This window comes from Pseudophryne corroboree, chromosome 5 (genome assembly GCF_028390025.1).
Source record: "Pseudophryne corroboree isolate aPseCor3 chromosome 5, aPseCor3.hap2, whole genome shotgun sequence".
Lineage (NCBI taxonomy): Eukaryota > Metazoa > Chordata > Amphibia > Anura > Myobatrachidae > Pseudophryne > Pseudophryne corroboree.
In genome coordinates, this window is record NC_086448.1 from 310,238,403 (window position 1) to 310,254,613 (window position 16,211).

Here is a 16,211-nt window from a genome sequence, read left to right on the forward strand (position 1 = left end):
CTGGGACTGTCCCAGTATATTAGGGACGGTTTGAACTAGGCAAGTCACAAAATTTTACTGAGATGAACTAATATATGTATTTAAAAGGGTTTTCACGCTTGACTGTTTTAGTTAAACTGCTTATTGCAGAGCTAATTATCTGGTTTAAGCAGCTTGAGCAGGTAAATCCAACAGCCTCCCTGGTGTTAACCCTATCTGTACCGCAGCGGTTATTTCCACACTGTCAGAGATAGACGCAGAAGGGCTTAGACTGTCATCCATCTCCCCTTAGGTTTTAAATACCCTGTAAGATGACTCAAACTGTTACCTAACGATAAGAACAAGCGCACAGACAAAAATGGCATGTTGTGTCTCCTCTGGGATATTTATGTCTTCTTATGTTATTTAGTTATACTTGGGGTTGCCCCTTTTGATGTGGCTAATTTGCTATTTTCTATAACGATGACTAGCATCCTTTATAAAAGCTTTGTGAAATTCTTACATAAAAAAATATGCAAATTGATGAAAATGAGGAATTGAATGTTAGCTACCATGAAATGAAGGCATTCTATTCAATATCAAAGTTGAGTGTCCAGTAATTACTTAATTTGAGAATGATATAATCTTTTCTATTGTACTTAAGTAGTGGCTTCCCAGGCTGAGAAGAGCTCAGATTCTCAGCACACACTTAAAGCACAGCATTTTCTATTTTTTGTATCCTTTTTTTTATTGTTTACTGTAGACCAACTACCTATATGTCATGTTACCTGTGATATTTTATTGTCTGCTTATAAAACAGTAAATGCATAAACTAGAAAGGTGGAGGTAATTTCCTAAGACAAAACAACTGTTTCGCACTGCAAAAATACACCTTTGGAACCACCTTAATGTATGCAAGTGTGATTTCCCCTGGGACACACATTTTACTGAGCAAGATCTCTACATTAGAGCGGAATAGCAGTTGGACAGGCAGAGGGAAGGAGTTGGGCAGGCAAAGGGACGGTGTTCCAAAGTAAATAACAGGCGCATAGGTATGCTACTTTCTGCAAGTCAGTGTACAGTAGAAACAAGAATGAAGTTGGCACCAGCTCTGACCTTGTAGAGATTGGGTCTCATCCTATATTTTTAAGGGAACCAGTCTTGTTACTGCTTGTTACAATTTGGCACAGAGCTGCATTTAGCAGGCAAACTCAGAGCAATGCCATACACAGACACAAACAATCCAGCTATAATAATACTGTGTCTATGTACCCACAATCTCGTGAATAATGTTCGCTTTATGAAGCTTAACTGAGTAATATTTTAGGAATGTAACCCCCTCTAAGTGCACATGTGGTGTAAGATGCATGTGTAGGTGGGGCATCTCCTCTTCCTCACATTTTCCTACCCAGGCTAGCTTGTGGGTGTGGAAGCTAAGTGTGCAAGGCTTCCTGCTTATGTGTGTTTTACAGCACCGGTATTGGTATAGTTGTATGATGTAGTGCAGAACAATTGATCACCTAATAAGTTGGGTGTCAGACCATCTTTTATGTCAAAATACATTTCCTCCAGCACATGTCTGGAGTAACGAAAGAACATAAGAATATGTGATCAACTCCTTTCTCCTCTAGCACATAACTTGTGGAACATGAAAATGGTTTCAGCAAACTTTAGAACTTCAGCAGCAAACCTACTTCTTTGTTTTAATCTCTCTCTCTGCATCTCAAAGGGATCCGGTCATTAGGTTGACACCACTTAGGTTGACAGTCATTAGGTCGACCACTATTGGTCGACATGTCTTAGGCTGACAGGGTCACTAGGTCGACATGTACTATGTCGACAGTTCAAAAGGTCGACATGAGTTTTTTTTAAAAATTTTTTTTTTGAACTTTTCATACTTTACGATCCACGTGGACTACAATTGGGAACGGTAACCTGTGCCGAGCACAGCGGCAGCAGAGCGAGGCACCTTGCCCGAAGCATGGCGAGCGAAGTGAGCCATGCGAGGGGACACGGTGCCCTAATTGGGGTTCCCCGTCACTTTACGAAGAAAACACCAAATAAAGTTAAAAAAGCATGTCGACCGTTTGACCTGTCGATCTAGTACATGTCGACCTAATGACCATGTCGACATAGTGACCCCATCGACATAATTCAATAGTGGTCGACGTAATGACTGTTGACCATATTAGTCACAGTACTCTCTTGCTACCACTCAGCCCTTCACAAGGGTATAACTTGTCACATGGGGTTCTCTTGCACGCTATCCTTTCTTTCATCCCACTTCCTGTATGGGACCCGCTCCCATAGGTGATTCTCTCTCACTTTGGCATTGGTAGGCCACTACATCCATCTCTCAAAACCCTTTCTACTCTGCCTCATGAATCTGGTGATTCTTATCCCTAACTGTTACTGCTGGCCATACTGTCCCCAACTGTATCAGTTTGCTCTCATCCCACTGATAATTTTCTTTGTCCCATGTCACCAGGGGATGCAGCTGCACACTCACACTCACTTAAAAGGGGCCATTACAGGAGAAAAAGTCACAAATTATTTATTTAAAAGTGTAGTATAGAAGCAAGGAAGGTTATTAATTCATGTGAACTTCACACTTTCGCATAGTGTGCCTCTAAAGATTTGTGAACCACATCAAGGTTTTTCTTTACTTAGAGATGGCATTTCCCGGGAGCGAGGACGAGAAATTCACCTTGAAGTGTGCTGAGTGGACCATTGAGGTACACTGTTTAAAAATTAATGTGTTTTATGGCTTATATCTAGTGCACTTCCTAAATAATATCCAGTTCCTTCTGATGATGACATCACTTATCAGTGAGTTCTGATGTCATCACGTCAACATTCATCAGGAATACAGATGTGTCCTCATACATCACTGGTGTAGTCACGCCAAACAGCCCCTCGTGGCTTGCCCAGACCCCGTGAAACTCTGCTAGTGTTGCATGTTTTTGCTGATATGCATAGGACGCACCAGGAGGCTGTGCTGATTAATTTAATATGTGACACTTGTAAATCTGTGTGCGACTGCATCTGTATACTGTACGAAGCACTTGTTTGGAGAGGATTTGGAGAGGCTCCTCGGTGAGGGAAGCAAATGTTGCAGGAGGGGAGGAGCAGCACAGAGAGATAAGGACATACCCTGCAGGTGACACTTTAAACCCTTCGAGTGCCACCTGGTGTGCAAAGGTTGCATGCGACTGTTATATAACAGCTATTTATGCATCACTATATTCTGTATAACATATGGTACAGGTTGAGTATCCCATATCCAAATATTCCGAAATATGGAATATTCCGAAATACGGTATTTTTTGAGTGAGAGTGAGATAGTGAAACCTTTTTTTTCTGTTGGCTGAGTGTCCACAAACTTCGTTTAATACACAAAGTTATTAAAAGTATTGTATTAAGTGACCTTCAGGCTGTGTGTATAAGGTGTATGTGAAACATAAATGAATTGTGTGACTGTACACACACTTTGTTTAATGCACAAAGTTATTAAAAATATTGGCTAAAATGACCTTCAGGCTGTGTGTATAAGGTGTATATGTAACATAAATGCATTCTGTGCTTAGACTTGGGTCCCATCGCCATAATATCTCATTATGGTATGCAATTATTCCAAAATACGGAAAAATCCGATATCCAAAATACCTCTGGTCCCAAGCATTTTGGATAAGGGATACTCAACCTGTAGTTGGTATACTGCTGTGCGTGTCAAGTGTCATCTGTGATGTTGTGATTACTGTAGGTACATATACTTAATAACATTAGGTTCTTCATTATGGATAGAAGAATCGCTTTACCTGTGTACAGGTAAGTTCATCATATTGATGATCAGTAGATATAGTAAAATTGTTGCAAGTGCAACTAACGCCAAATATTTTTGCATTCTAGTTTTTTTTTTTAATGTCAAAACTGAACCATACATTTATACCATAGTAATTTATGACTGAAAAGTATGTGATTTGTTATCAGTTAGAGGAATCTCAGAAAACAAGGCACTATAAGGACCTGAGGTGTGCACTCAGAATTTATGGAAGCCAGATGTGTAGTATAGAAAGGACTCCTATTTTCAAAGAGAACAGATGCATATGTTGATAAATTTTAAAATACGACATTTAAGCCGAGACCTCAATCACTAAAGTGCTTCCATTAAAGATGTTTTTTTTTCTTTTTTTACTTTAACTGTTGTCATATGGTAACAGGAGCAAATCTTTACCCTTTGACCTACTAAATGCTATTTTGCATCTTAAGTTCAAATCCTAAAGAATTTTACTTCAGTGGGTGCACAGTAATATGGCATAACCATTTAAACAAGTTAGACACAGTGTTTTTTCATTTAATGTTACCAGTGTGTAAGCAAATGGCATAAACATATTATTATTGGCCTTAGTCGTGTGTAATGCTTTGTATGTCTGAGTTGTATACAACTGTATTCTTGTATTCTAAGGGGAGGGGTTAGCATACTGCTCTTCGGGGTCCTGGCTGTCACATTACCAACGCCAGGATCCCGACAGGGGCACCATACCGCCGCCGGTATACCGGCGAAGTAGGTGATTCCCCCTCTATGTGTTCACGACACCCATAGAAAGAGATTAGAACCTGCGCTTACCACCAAGCCCGCAAGGAGCTTTGTTGCGTTTGCTTCCCTGCTGGCATTCCACTGCTCGGGATGCCGATGTTGGTATAATGACAATCGGCATCCCATGCGGTGGGATATCATACCGAACCCATTCTATGCGATTCTGCTGCTTGTACCTACACTATGCTAGGTGCAGAATATGCGACTGAAAATGGGTATGCAGTAGGTTCCAGCTATGGCTTTACGCCCACGGGATGCTGTTCTTACATACAAACGTCCATATGCCACCCAGTGACACCCATCATGGCAAAGCGACTGAGATGTGTATGGCTTACTTATAGCTGCTCTGAGATACATATATTGTCAGATGCGGCCACATTCATACTTGCATTGATTCAGAATCAGGCCATGTATGACCACATAAATGTTAAGTACATTGCAACGAAAACATAAGTTTAAGTGTGACTGAGTAGTGCTCTAACTGAGTATGTAGAGCAGAGAGATTAGGTATGTGTAGGAATCACCTAGCAGGAGACCGCCTGTTCAATTTTTTCTTCATTTTAGAACCTAGAAGACCGATATTGGACACAGGTTAAATGTTTGAAAATTCTGGAAGAACTTATGGAGTTTGATGTTTTCTCAGCCACCTCCCTAGTCACAGTTCCTTCTAAGGCACAAGAGCACAGAATTTTTTTTAATGGATTTGAACCACTGTCAATTCTACTAATCAGATGGCTGCAATTGCTAAGCTCAGCTTGTGTACCTTTTATAACTCTTTCAGACCACAAATGTCGGGTCGCACCCAGGATTTGTACATAGGTACATCTTGGGTGCGACCTGGCAGTGACCCTTTTCAGACTGGCAGCCCCTTACAGTGTCACGTGCAGAGGCGGTGAGCGCTGGCTCTTCCTATAGTGTGAACTGGTCCCGCTGTTAAACCTGCTCGCTGCCTGAGTTGAAATACCGGGTTGCTCGACCCGGGTTATTTGAACTGGACCCTTTCAGACTGCGCCACAACGTGTTCATGTGCAATAACCCGGGTTATTGGTGGCAGTCTGGAAGAGGTAATTAGTCTTCTCCAAGCTCATATATCTTAATTGTCAATTAGCTGTCGAACTGCAGGAGATTAATTTGCAGGAGCCTCACATTTCTACAGCCAAACCCCCCCCCCCCCCCAACATCCCCACCCATTTATTGGTATGCAGTCAAAATGTCTACAGTCAGAATTTCGACATTCACAGCACAAGTTCAACATTAATGATATTCACGTGGCAAAAACAAACTTGTAGGGGCATTTATCAGCGAGTTTTACCTATTACATCTCACCGAATGAGTTTTGAATAGCTAAAATGCGTTGATAAATAGGCCCCTTTGTATTTCCCCTGAGCTATTACTCAGGGGATCATTTAGAAGTGGACACGTTAGCGTTCTCCATGTACTCAGGAACCATGCAGATTTAAACAGTTTATATATGAGAGGGTACCCAAAAGAAACAATAATGGGGGTCATTCCGAGTTGTTCGCTCGGTAATTTTTTTCGCATCGCAGCGATTTTCCGCTTATTGCGCATGCACAATGTTCGCACTGCGACTGCGCCAAGTAAATTTGCTATGAAGATTGGTATTTTACTCACGGCATTACGAGGTTTTTTCTTCGTTCTGGTGATCGTAATGTGATTGACAGGAAGTGGGTGTTTCTGGGCGGAAACTGGCCGTTTTATGGGAGTGTGTGAAAAAACGCTACCGTTTCTGGGAAAAACGCGGGAGTGGCTGGAGAAACGGAGGAGTGTCTGGGCGAACGCTGGGTGTGTTTGTGACGTCAAACCAGGAACGACAAGCACTGAACTGATCGCACTGGAAGAGTAAGTCTCGAGCTACTCAGAAACTGCACAGAGAAGTCTTTTCGCAATATTGCAAAACTTTCGTTCGCAATTTTGATAAGCTAAGATTCACTCCCAGTAGGCGGCGGCTTAGCGTGTGCAATGCTGCTAAAAGCAGCTTGCGAGCGAACAACTCGGAATCACCCCCATTGTGTTCTAGAGGGCTGGGAGTTTATAGTACAGGCTTCCACCGCTAAGTGAATGTTTATGGAACTCTTCTGAGATAGTATCTCCACTGATGTTGCTGGAGAAGGTAGTGTTTGACTGCAGTGATGGTTTTTTCCCGAGATATTCACTCTTTCGCCTATTTTTAGTGAAGTCAAATGTGAAAACAATGCTCATTTGTTTATTTAATGTGAGAGGGATTGCTTACCCCAGGGTCAAACTGTCAACCAAAGTTTTTATTTGGAAGTTTTGAAAAGGTTGCATCACAATTTGAGGTAAAAATGTCCCGATTAGTGGCGAACAGGTGACTGGTTCTTCCATCATGACAACGCACCTGCCCTCACATTGGTGAGTGTTAAGCAATTTTTAACCAAAAACGACATGACACCTTTCCCTCACCCATCATATTTACCTGATCTCGCCCCATGCAACTTTTTTTTTTTCCTCGGATGAAAACATACCTTAAAGGAAAACATTTTGCTGATATTGAAGAGGTGAAACAAAAAATGGCAAAAATACTAAAATGCACAACGAAGATGAGTTTAAAAAATGTTTTGCGCAATGGAAAAATGTTTGGACAAATGTACTTATTCAAGTGGAGTGTACTTTAAGGGTAACTGAAGTTTGTTTTCTCTTGTGTTCCTCCTCGTATGTCAAAAACAGTAGCCTTTGCATAAGCGTTAGGCGTACACATGTGTATGCTTACTCTTCACAATAGCGTAGAGATTGCATAAAGGTTTACCTTGATAGTGTTAGTAGTAAATGCAAAAGTTACATTAGCCTATCTGTACACAGTATAATAATGCAATAAAATGTCATATATACAATAGAGAATAGTGTCTTGAAAGTTATCAAGAAATTCCAAAAATTCACATGTTCGATTTAAATTGTAATTAAATACAAACACAAAGACATTGTTAAGATTAAATTAAATACACTGTAAATATTGAATAAGAAGCGTCTTTTTTTCTGCATTATGAAACATGCAAGTGTATAGTAAATGTAACTTAAGTAGTGCACAAAGATGATGACAATTTGATATAACAAATGAGGTATGTTAATGATTTAAGTGTTATCAGCTGAAGAATACTTAGAATAGTGTTGCTAACAGTCATTATAACTGAATATCATTTCAGCAGCACGTCCAAGAGATTGCGCCTCCTAAAAGCTTCCTGAGTTTCCGTGGACGTGTAACATCTAATTGTACCGCAGCTATGTGAATATGCCCTTACTGTACTAGCTTTGTGGTTGTCTTGCACTGCAAATTCCTGTTCAACTGCTCTAAGTGTGAGGAAAATGTGTATCTTACGCAGAAGAAATTGATGTATGTCCAACAAAAACACAGAAGGTTTTTTAATCTAATGTGCACTGCTGTCACAACCCAGTGTTATCCATTGTAAATGTACCTGTGAAAAACAAAATGGCAGACAGGATCTACCTAAATATTTAATTACTTGACAGTTTTATTGGTAACATAAAACTTGTCAGTCTGATTTAATTGTCTTTAAGACTATAAAATAAAAAGGAAGAAGGAAATAAAAAGTGAGAGGGAACTTTGGGGGAGATGTATCAAGCTTTGGAGAGAGCTAAAGTGGAGAGAGATTACGTATCAAGCAATCAGCTCCTAACTATAATTTTTCAAACATTCTGTTAAAATGACAGGTAGGAGTTGATTGGTTGGTACGTTATCTCTCTCATAGCTTTGCTAATACTCCCTCTTTGTCACTAAAGTGGTTCTGGAACATATGAACAGTGCTCCTCGGAGGTAAACGTGTCCGCTTCTGTTAGTAGTGTACACTGTCACAAATGCAGTGGATGGCTGGAACCTGCTACTTTTCTGGGATAGACTCACACACTGACTTCAGTGGATGTGATTTAATGATGGAGACGAGTTTCCTTAGTAAACCAAATTTAGAGTACTGGAATGCTTATCTTATATCCAGACCTTGAACATAAAAGGCATTTTATACCAGCAATTGTTCATTTAATGAGCAATTGCAGAGTACAGGACGGCTAAGGGATTGAGCTACACGCACCATTATTGCAAGAAGTATTTCGAAATACCAGAAATAGGACGTAAGCTCTGATCAGGGAGAGTGTGAGCACAATTACCTTCTTTTCAAATCCTTCTGTGACACTGCGGGAGGAAAAAGGACTTTGAAACTTGAAAGGAAAGAGCTTGCTTTCAACCTCAAAAGCTAGGAGGAAAGGGCTCTGAAATTTGCTCAGTATTCCCAATTCACCATTAGCCTGTTTCTTCCTTTAGCCTCAAGGCATTCTCCGCTTTTTGAAAAGATGTTAAGAAATTCAGTCACAATAGAGAGCCTAGTTTTGAACATGTTTCACTCGGTCCATTGAGGTCTGGTCTTCAGCCTTTGTGTGGGGTGAATTGAGCTGAGCAGCTCTGGCTGGGGAGAGGTGAATGAGCAGTCTCTGTGCAGTCGCAAATTTGGCAAAGAATAGATTCCCCTTCCTCTGTATGATAATATGCTATATGCATTCCTGTACAGCCCCTTTACTGGCTATCTGCGCGCACAACTTGAGCTAAAGTTAATGGCTGCTCCCTGCTTCCCAGAAACTCCTTGTCAAGTTTGCCTTGTTAAAGTTGCTGTTGACCTCTCTCAAAAATATTGCCGTTGACCTCTCAAAAAATAATAATAAAAAGAATACAAAGCAATTATTTATATAGCGTAAGCCAAAATAATAAACTTCTCCCTTGCACCAGCCAGTTGTGACAATGTGACACTAGTTTGATTTAATTGTAGCCGGCTGACCCCTAAAACAGGGAAGGATTGTTCAATGGGGAGAGTTCACTAGCAGGAACTCCACAGGAATACTAATGAGCTTGTTAAATTTAGCATGGTACCAAGCTCTCAACTTCTATTGGGGGAAGCTATGTTTCTACGAGAGCCAGGGAGAGGGAGATCCTGAGAAAGTGCTGAATATCTGCGCAAGCAGGACATGTCAGTGAAAGAATTAACTCGTACAGTGATCCACGCTGGTTTTCCATGTTGTTGTGAGTATTATGTATTATTGTGGTCTAGACTTTAACGGTTCCTAACTGTCGCAAAATGAGAATGGTAACTCAGTGTATACATGCATCCTTGCTGCATGACTAGTTATTTATTGCCTCCAGGGTTATTCTGTATATATATAATCCTAAAACTTTTGCCAAAACTGCACTGGGGACACCCTTTTCCAAATGTGCTCCATCCATTGCCCTTCACAGTACCAGGCACTGAAGAGTATACAAAACTAGCATCGTTTATCAATAAGCAGTGCTCAATAACTTTTTATGTCCTTCATTCCTGCTTTCTCTTATTCGTTCTCTGGTTTATATTAAGGACCCTAGGAATGCGGTTTCAAGCTGATAACTAATACCTGAAACCACATTAAAAATAGCATTTTTTTTCCTTATGGGCTCGTACCCAACTTTATTTAATAACATTTTAATGTAACATTTAGTATTTTGGCAACAGGACCTACAGTATTTCTCTTGTGTTAATTCATGCGACCAGTAGAGTATGTTGAAAATCCATCAAAACTGTGATAACAATGCATCACAATACTTATCTGATGCGTGTTCATTTTTATACATTTACTTTTTAATTTAGCACATATGTGTGTACAAGTAGTTAATGTGCATATTTCTTATTACCGTTTATACTCAAAGGGACTTGTGTATTAATAATTACGGCAGTGCCTCTATTATAAGCAGTCCATCTCGCAACTGACTTTAATTTTTTACAAAAATGTCCCTGCTATGTACTAAATAGAACTCGCAAGGACAGCAGTAGTGATAACTACAGTCTCTGCGAGTGACACCCCTATCATATTGCAGGAGTCTCACTTTTGTAAAAGACTTCTCCTGTGAATCTGACACTGCACATGCCTTACAGATGCAGTAGGAGAGGGAATGTAAGATCCTTCTCCTGCGAGAATGCCTCCATAGGCATAAAGCGGCTTTTGCCATTTGAGCATTGCATAAGCCAATGGGACCAATTTCTGGTTGGTACATAGGGAACAGACTGTAGTCCCCATTGATAATAATGGGGACTGCAATCTGCAGTGCTAATGTGCCATTTGCAGGAGATTTATGTGAAATCTGCTGAATTATGCTATTAGTACATAGCGGGAATACATAAAATTACAGAGAAACCGCTATTTCTGCATCATTTTATAGAACATGGGCTTAATAAACCCCTAAAACATTTGAAACACAGTCATATTTTTTTAACATCTGAGTTTCCATTTCTGTTTTCTTTCAGATATTTTCCATTATTTTTATGTAAAAATGCAAAGTAATATTTAGAAGACACCAGTAGGCTCTATTAAATAATTGTTAAACATCACTCAAGAGTTATGGGAACAGTTTAGTTTCAGGGGTGTATACTATATTGTATTCTGTGTTTGTTGCTGCTTGGAGTGTGTAAGCTTCTGAGAATATATTCATTTTAGAGGACGTGTGTCTGCATGAGTGCTGCAGAACTGGGACTAAATAAAAAACATACTAAGAAACATCCCATAGGGAATATCTTTCCTAAACTGTAAGGCATTCATCTGGGAAGGACATTTTAGAAGATCGGATGTTGCTTTTGCCTCTGAAGCTGTCTGTTGAAAAACCTAGACAAGCAGTAACAGTTGTCTTGTGTTTGGCTGTCGAAATCCTTTGGCACATACTGCCAGAGAAGTGGGCTGTTTGCTTACATTTTTGCAATAGACTCCCACTTGTTGCCATGGCGGGCAGTATGTTTCTGTCAATAATTTGGCTTGGCGCAGCCTGTCTACACATCCTCTTAAAAACCTTATTGAACAATTCAGTTCAACTGAACAAGATTAGGCAGCTTTCGTCTTTGGCCGGCTGAAGTGGCTGCTGCACTTACTGCAGGCAGAATTATTGCTAGGGAAGTTTCTTCTCACTGATAGCATAGAGGGGAGTAAAAAGTCTTGCAAATCCCTTAGCTATTTGTATTCTGGAGTGCGTGCACTGTCAAGTTTATATCTGCCTCTTTCAAAGGCATCTCTGTGATGTGGGGCAGAAGGTAAACTCTTAACATAATGTTTGCCTGATGGAATTCCTTGTCAGTATGAGGAAATGTAAATCTGCATTTCAGGGAAGCTAAGCAAATGCTCTTCATAGCCACTGTGCACTTGTCAGTATTGCATCAACTTTGTATTTCATGACTAGAAAGAATTATTTTGTCTGTTGAAATTCTCATGTTTAAGTTTGAAATAAAATGTGTATTTATTTATTTATTTATTTATTTTCATTTATAGAAAACAAATCTGAAAAAGGAAAATATAACCCTTGTCCTCTATTAAACTGTCTGCATAATGTATTCATTATATCCTTACTTCCCCATTTATATTCATTAATAGATTATGATAAAAGACCTGGTAAAGAGGAAAAAATTGTTATTATTATCATACTAGTTACATTATTTCACTGGAAATCACAGACAGACAATTATCTGTGTATCCTGTGAAGTGTATCCTAATGGCAACCCATTTTGAGTGGTGCTGCATGCTGATGATTTCTATGTACAGTATGGTGCATCGGTTACTTCTCGTTCAGATACATGCTTACTAGATGGGTATAAGCATGTTGCATATACCCCTTTCACATCTCCAATGCCGGATCCCACCTGGGAATTGGAAACGGGTCCTTCCCGGGTGGGATCCGGCATTGGAGCCTCAGCGCTGGCTTCCTGACCCGGCAATATGCTGGGCCGGTTGGCATTGCGGCGGGGGGCGGAGCCGGCAGTGGGGGCGGGGGTGGAGGCGGCTCTGAGAGATGAGCTCATCTCCGCGCCGCCTCACCCTTTGTAGTAAATGGATTCCGGGTCGCATCGACCTGGGAACCCGTTTACACTGCCACTGACCCGGTATTCAACCCGGGAATAACCCTTCTTATAACCCATGTTGAATTACATGGTCAGGCGACCATATATAAACAGAACATACAAATTAGAGAGTGCTTTATAATATTAAACCATCATGTCAAAGCCCACAATCCTGTTCTCAAACTTAACACTGCAAGTTAATAACAGTAGCTTGATTATATATGTAACAGAAAATATTTGGATCACAAAACAAAACAAAAAAGTATTTATGTCATAACGTACTTTAGCAGCAAGTCAGAGATTTAATTTAATTATCTAATTGTACTATATTGATCAAAGCAAATTAACTGTAGCTATGAGTTAAAGCAAAGTCCTGCTACATACACATGTAATTAAATATGCCTCATTATGGGATTTTTCCCCCCATCTGGTTATAAACCAACATTTTCTTGATGTCATAAAACCATAGGGGCTCTTACCCACTGTTGTCAAAATATATGACAATGAGTGAATGAGTGTAGAAATTGAACCCATCAACCCATCAGCGGTCTGCAGTGTTTACTTTGTGACATGGTTTTTCCAAAGCTACTGTACCTGGACTTCATGAAAACTCAAGTGCAATTACCGTAGCTTGCTAACCACGCCTCATCAAATGCAGCCGTCACTGGTGGATAACATGACGCTAGTGGGTATGGACACTATTATGTGTCATGACTTGTAATTAGGCCTGTAGTATAAAGAGTACAAGTTTAGGTAGCACAGAAGTGGATTTAAATGAGAGTGATATTGCTCAAAATAGGAGTGAGGTTTAGCATAATGGGGTCATTGTTGTCACATTTTGAAAAATTTTTGATAACATTTGATGAACTATTTAAAAACTTAAGAATTCCAGATAAGTAGCCTGTAGGCTTGGATACTAGATGATAAGAGTACAGTATGTTTAGTGCAGTTGCAAATTGGCTCCTAGTTATTTTCTATGTTTGATTGGGATCAGGCGTCATTGGTTTTAGGCGCTAACACAATGACCTACATTGAATATTGTTCATATAAATATATTATTCAGATTGTTCTGAAATCTACAGCAAAAACCTTAAAACTTTGTAACATATTCGTTGATGTTGACATGTGCTACAGCGCCATTTAAGTAACAATCTCTTTGAAAAATGGTGAATTGCATGAACTATTAAGACAGTCTATATATTTACCAGTAATTGTTTGCCATTTGTGGATAAGAGAATGTTCCACAATTTTGGAGAATATAAGCATTGCACATTTAATTTAAACTAGGGTGGAGAAGATGACAAAAGCTTACTGGGTCTAAAACATCAACATTATTGGTAAAATCAGCCTAAACAGAGACACTCATTTTTGGAAAAACCTGGAATTAATTTCCATGATTACATTCATAATTAAGGGACTTTATTTGTGATGTTACAATAATATAGAACAGACTCAATTATGACTTTCAATCAAGGCTTTCGGAAATAATTGATCACAGTATATGGCGTAATGGTTTTAACAAAAACAGCCTTGAATTGGCAAAAATTATACTTTCTACTTCTTTAGACAGCCATGACAAGCTCAATTATAACTAACACTGAACTTTAGCTAGTAAAGGGTAACAAATCCCACTGTCTATTTCTTTAACCTTGTATTACTACAGAGATGTTTTTCTGTACAACAAGTTATTTTTGGAGTTTATAGAAGTTTCAGTAAATGTAAAATTGCCAAATTGTGTTGCTTGAAGAAAATTATTCATAAAGACTAATAATAAGGCACAAGAATATTATGAGACATTCCCAAGACTTAGAGGATTGTCTGTTCTTACTCACTTCTCTTGTATCTGGTATTTATATTCTAGTCTCTTTTATAGAATTGGAACAAGACATAAGTCATTACCTGCGTGTAAAAGTTTGTGGTGATTTATTCTTTCCCTTACATTCTGATGTCACAGCTGTTAATACTTACTTACTGGTCTCAGTGACAACTCCTGGGAATTCTCTAGTCTTTTTCTACCAGAGGTATAAACTATTTACATAATGCCAAAGCACAGATTTATCCTTACAGCTCATATATGTTACATATTCTCAGGATGCGGTTCACATGTGTTCCTCTCATATGTATCATATATACAGGGTGGTCCATAAGTGTGGAAATACCCTTATTAAAAAGGAAATGAGTAAGGAAATATTAATCTAGTGTCTACACAGATGATATGGGAGTGGGCTAAAACTTTTAGGGTATGTAACCAGTAGGGTGGCCATCTTGAAGTCAGCCATCTTGGATGCAACTCTTAATTTTTTAAATGGGAAGGTAGTCATGTGACATATCAAACAGATGCAGAATTTAACATACCTTTATTCATTCTCAAGTTGTAACTGAGTTTTCTTTTGTACAGTAGGTAGTGACATTAATGCCAATAGCACTTACAAATAGAACATGTTGATATTGTCCTGCTATCTGGAGAACAAAGAACAAGAGCTATTGCAAATGATTTCAATCAAAAACACCCAAATAGGCCACCCATTACTCACAGTGCAATTGCCAAACTCCTTGCCACATTTAAAGAAACTGGATCAGTTGCCGGTAAACCAAAAAGTGGATGACCAAAAACTGCTACAGAAGAAGCAACAACAACTGCTGTGCTGGCATTTTCAAAAAGCCCACAACATAGCACTCAACATCTGTCTCATGGATGTGGGGTTAATCGTACGGCTATTTTGAGAAAATTTGGAAAGGCGTTTGGCAACTGCAATGTGAGTAATGGGTGACATTTTTGGTTGATGTGGTTGAAATCATTTTCAATAGCACGTGTGCTTCATTCTCCAGATATCAAGACAATCTCAACATGTTCTGTTTGTGTTAGTTCCCATGTCAGTACCTGCAAAAGAAAACTTGAATGAATAAAGAAATGTTAAAATGAAGAACACCATTGTTTTTCATATGAAATTATGCATATGTTTGATGTCACATGACTACCTTCCAAATTAAAAAATCTGAGTTGCATCCAAGATGGCTAACTTCAAGATGGCCACCATACTGGTGTGATAAACTAAAAAGTCTGCCCCCACCCCAGTCATATGTGTAAGCATCGGATTAATATTTCATTACTTATTTCCTTTTTCTAAGGGTGTTTCCACACTTATGGTCCACCCTGTATATCACAAGTCTTAAAAAACTATATATGTATATATATATATATATATATATATATATATATTGGTGGAGTGTTTCTACTAAAGTAAGTAAGCCCATAATGGAATCCTTTGCTTCTTTGCATAAAGTTTTTGTATTAGAAAGTAGGTGCTTCTTAATTAAGTATGCAGAGTTTGAGGGGCAGCTTTGCAGATTTGCTGCCCATAAATGCAGTGTGTGGATTGGTAGATATATACACATGAGCAGATTACGCTAAGCTTTCTGACACTGTCCTAATGATATACAGTATGAGGAGCTTTTTGTGTTTGTGGAGAAGTAGCAAGCTTTTACTAGTGTGGTGGAACATCTTAACAATGACCAATGTATTTTACATTCATTGCTTATACCCGAACTGTAATTTTCATTTAAAGCTTCATTATCAAATAATATATACATTTTCTAATTTGGTGATTCCACTAGCAGAAACCCCACATGCTGCTTGCTCTAAGCAGTCATTGCCTATGGTTATGCATTTATTGTCACAGCCCTGATTGATAATTGGATCTGTACAAAACTGAGGAGGGATCCGGTTAGGTTTAGGCTGCAGGGGGAGGGTTAGGGTTAGGCTCTGGCCT

General features: G+C 39.2%; 1 protein-coding gene across 5 annotated transcripts in view; it reads left to right on the forward strand.

Moving 5' to 3' along the window:
* The window catches only part of GLI3 (GLI family zinc finger 3), a 313,081-nt gene that overhangs the window by 93,009 nt on the left and 203,861 nt on the right, over nucleotides 1–16,211 (forward strand). Inside the window, exon 2 of one of the 5 annotated variants that reach the window (XM_063922485.1) lies at nucleotides 2,629–2,693. The exons of the other annotated variants lie outside the window; for them this stretch is intronic. The gene's annotated coding sequence lies outside the window, so the exon portion shown is untranslated. The remainder of the gene's footprint in view (nucleotides 1–2,628; nucleotides 2,694–16,211) is intronic. 5 annotated transcript variants of the gene reach the window in all.